Source organism: Astatotilapia calliptera, chromosome 6 (assembly GCF_964374335.1).
Source record: "Astatotilapia calliptera chromosome 6, fAstCal68.1, whole genome shotgun sequence".
Classification (NCBI taxonomy): domain Eukaryota; kingdom Metazoa; phylum Chordata; class Actinopteri; order Cichliformes; family Cichlidae; genus Astatotilapia; species Astatotilapia calliptera.
The window spans coordinates 28317506-28320819 of NC_137427.1; the positions used below are offsets into that span (position 1 = coordinate 28317506).

A 3314-nucleotide genomic window follows, 5' to 3' on the forward strand; every position below is an offset into this window, starting at 1 on the left:
ACTGCCTGCATGGTCAAACAGTTTGAGAAAAGGTGAATACACCAAAAAGCTTATTCATGCATAAACTGAAGGACACTTAATTTCTTTGACATTCCTCTCTTGACATTGTTTAAACCACTAAAATTTCATTCCTGTTGATAATTTATACTTCACATGAAAATATTGTTTATACCTTTTTTCGTTTTTTGGGGGGGTTTTTTTGCCTTTCTTTGTCACGGCCAGGCGGATCAGCTGCACGCTGATCAGCCCTCTCTGTTTCTCTTCCTCTTCTCTCTCGCCGGGGCGGAACTCACTGTGGGTTCATACCCTTGGCCCACGCCCTCGGGAGATGAGACCCAGGTGTCTCATTAAGGGGAGCAGCATTTAAGCCAGGAGGTGACTGCTGTTCGTCGCTGGATCGTTGTCTACCACGCGTTAGTAAAGTCAAAGCTACAGCAAGTTTAGTGAAGAGTGTTTTCCTCTGTGCATCGTCCTTAACCCTGTCTCCCTGTCTACAGAACCTCTTGGATTTTTCCCCGTGTGTTTCCCGTGTGGCAGTGTTGGAGTGTGAACCTGTGATCGTGTGAGTGGATATTCTGAAGAACGTATGCTTTCCCTTGGACTTCCCTGGAGACCCCTTCTTCCCCCACTCAGCTGTATATAACACCCCCCTGCACATTCTTGTATATACACCTGGTGACTTGTAAATAAACTCTTCTTGTAAGCATCAGTACCGGAGTCCTGCGCTTGAGTCCTCCTTCCAACCGTAACAATAACGATCCAGCCATCATGGACTCAGCGGACTCAAACCCCACCCAGCAACCCGTCCTCACCCCGGAGGCAATTCTGGAACGCCACGAACACATGCTTCGGCACATAAATCAACAACTGGCCGCACTCACTCAAGCCCTCGCTCAACGTCTACCGTTGGTAAGCCCACCCTCACCCCCTCCGTCTGTTTCTCCTCAGCTATCGGCTCCCAGTCCCTCTGCAGCCGCTCCGCCTGTTTCCCCCACGCCGGCCCCCACAGAACCACCGGAGCGATCGTTACCAGCGCCGGAGCCTTTCTCGGGTGAGTTCGATAAATGTGGTGGATTTTTGACTCAGATCACACTACAATTCCGTCAGTTACGAAGAACATATGAGACAGATGGGGCCAAAATCGCCTTTATGGTTCAACTATTACGCGGGCACGCATTAAACTGGGCGCAAGCTGTTTTGAGAACAGCCCCGGACATTTCTTATGAGGACTTCCTCACCAAATTTAAGAGTGTTTTTGAAAGAGGCACCGGAGGCGGCTGCCCACAGACTGTTAAATTTGAAGCAGGGGAGGCGGAGTATGGCGGATTTTTCGGTCGAATTCTGGACCTTGGCCGAAGAGACTGGCTGGGGGCAGTCGGCATTGATAAGTACTCTCCTGAATAATGTTTGTGATGAGTTAAAGAGAGAACTGATGATGAGAGATGTTCCTAAGACCTTGTCTGATGTGATTACGCTGTGTGTGAAGTTGGATGAGCACCTACGGGCGCGTCGGGGAATCGGAAACCATACAGTTGTACGTCTTTAAGGCCCCACTCACTCCACTAGTCTTGGGCTATCCCTGGCTGTGTCAACATAACCCTGTGATTGATTGGAGGAAAAAGAGTATTTCGGGGTGGGGGGAGGAGTGTCACATGTCCTGTTTAAAAGCCGCCACCCCCGCCATGAACCTACCACCCAATAAAACTATTTCAGAACCGCCTGATCTGTCCTCCATACCGTCTGACTATCACGACCTGGCGCAAGTGTTTTGTAAAGATAAGGCACGCTCTCTTCCCCCTCACCGGCCGTACGATTGTGGGATTGACCTCCTCCCAGGCGCGCCGCTTCCGACCAGTAGGTTGTATAGCCTGTCTCGACCGGAGCGGGAAAGCATGGAAAATTACATCAATGAGTCACTTGCCGCTGGTCTCATTCGCCCCTCGTCCTCACCTGTTGCTGCTGGTTTCTTTTTTGTCACCAAAAAAGATAAAAGTTTACGGCCCTGTATTGACTATCGCGGCCTCAACGCCATCACAGTTAAAAACAAGTATCCCCTCCCTCTGCTGAGTTCCGCGTTCGAGCTTCTTCAGGGTGCCACCATCTTCACAAAGTTGGACCTGCGCAACGCCTACCATCTGGTGAGGATTAGGGAGGGAGACGAGTGGAAGACGGCTTTCAATACTCACCTGGGCCATTTCGAATATCTTGTGATGCCTTTTGGTCTCACCAATGCTCCAGCTGTGTTTCAGGCTCTCGTGAATGACATGCTCCGAGATTTCATCGACCTCCTCATCTTCTCCCAGTCTGTCGCCGACCACCGACGCCATGTCAGGCAAGTGCTTCAGCGTCTCCTCGAAAATCGTCTCTTTGTTAAAGGGGAGAAGTGTGAGTTTCATGTCTCAACTGTTTCCTTCCTGGGCCACGTCATCGATCGGGGTAACCTCAAGACTGATCCCGCAAAGGTTCAAGCCGTTGTTGACTGGCCGACCCCCTCTAACCGTAAACAGCTTCAAAGCTTTCTGGGGTTCGCGAACTTTTATCGGCGCTTTGTTCGCAACTATAGTAAACTGGTCCTGCCTCTGACCCGTCTTACTTCTCCCAAGGTTCCCTTCTGCTGGGATGGGCTAGCTCAACGTGCGTTTGCCCATCTGAAGGACCGCTTTGCCTCGGCGCCCATTCTCGTCCAACCCGATCTCGACCGGCAGTTCGTTGTGGAGGTGGATGCCTCGGACGCTGGAGTGGGGGCGGTGCTTTCCCAGCAGCAAGGAGGTAAGCTGCATCCCTGTGCCTACTTTTCACGCCGTCTCACCTCTGCAGAGAGCAACTATGATGTGGGAGATCGAGAGCTACTAGCCATCAAGCTAGCCCTGGAGGAGTGGCGCCATTGGTTAGAGGGTGCTGCCCAGCCGTTTGTGGTCTGGACCGATCACAAGAACTTGGAGTACATTCGATCGGCAAAACGCCTCAACGCCAGGCAAGCCAGGTGGGCCCTGTTTTTCACTAGATTCCAGTTTACGATCACTTACAGACCCGGTTCCCGTAATGTCAAGCCAGACGCCCTCTCACGCCAATTCGCCGCCTCCGAAGACGCAACTCGGGACTCTCCCATTCTACCGCCCACCTGTGTAGTCGGGGCCCTGACCTGGGAGATCGAGTTGGCTATTCGAGAGGCTCAGCGGACAGAACCGGACCCCGGAACGGGCCCTCCAGGGTTGCTCTTCGTCCCCTCAGTAAGGTCACGAGTGTTACATTGGGCTCATACTGCCAGATTCACCTGCCACCCGGGGGTCCACCGCACTATTACCTTCCTCCAA

At 52.3% G+C, this 3314-nt stretch overlaps 1 long non-coding RNA gene across 1 annotated transcript; it reads left to right on the forward strand.

Annotated features, from left to right (window-relative positions):
• Positions 1–306: 306 nt before the first annotated feature.
• On the forward strand, positions 307–709 carry LOC145429476 (uncharacterized). The gene is made up of 2 exons (XR_013909720.1): positions 307–413; positions 498–709. It is a non-coding gene; the product is annotated as an uncharacterized LOC145429476 (long non-coding RNA).
• The last annotated feature ends 2605 nt before the right edge of the window (positions 710–3314 follow it).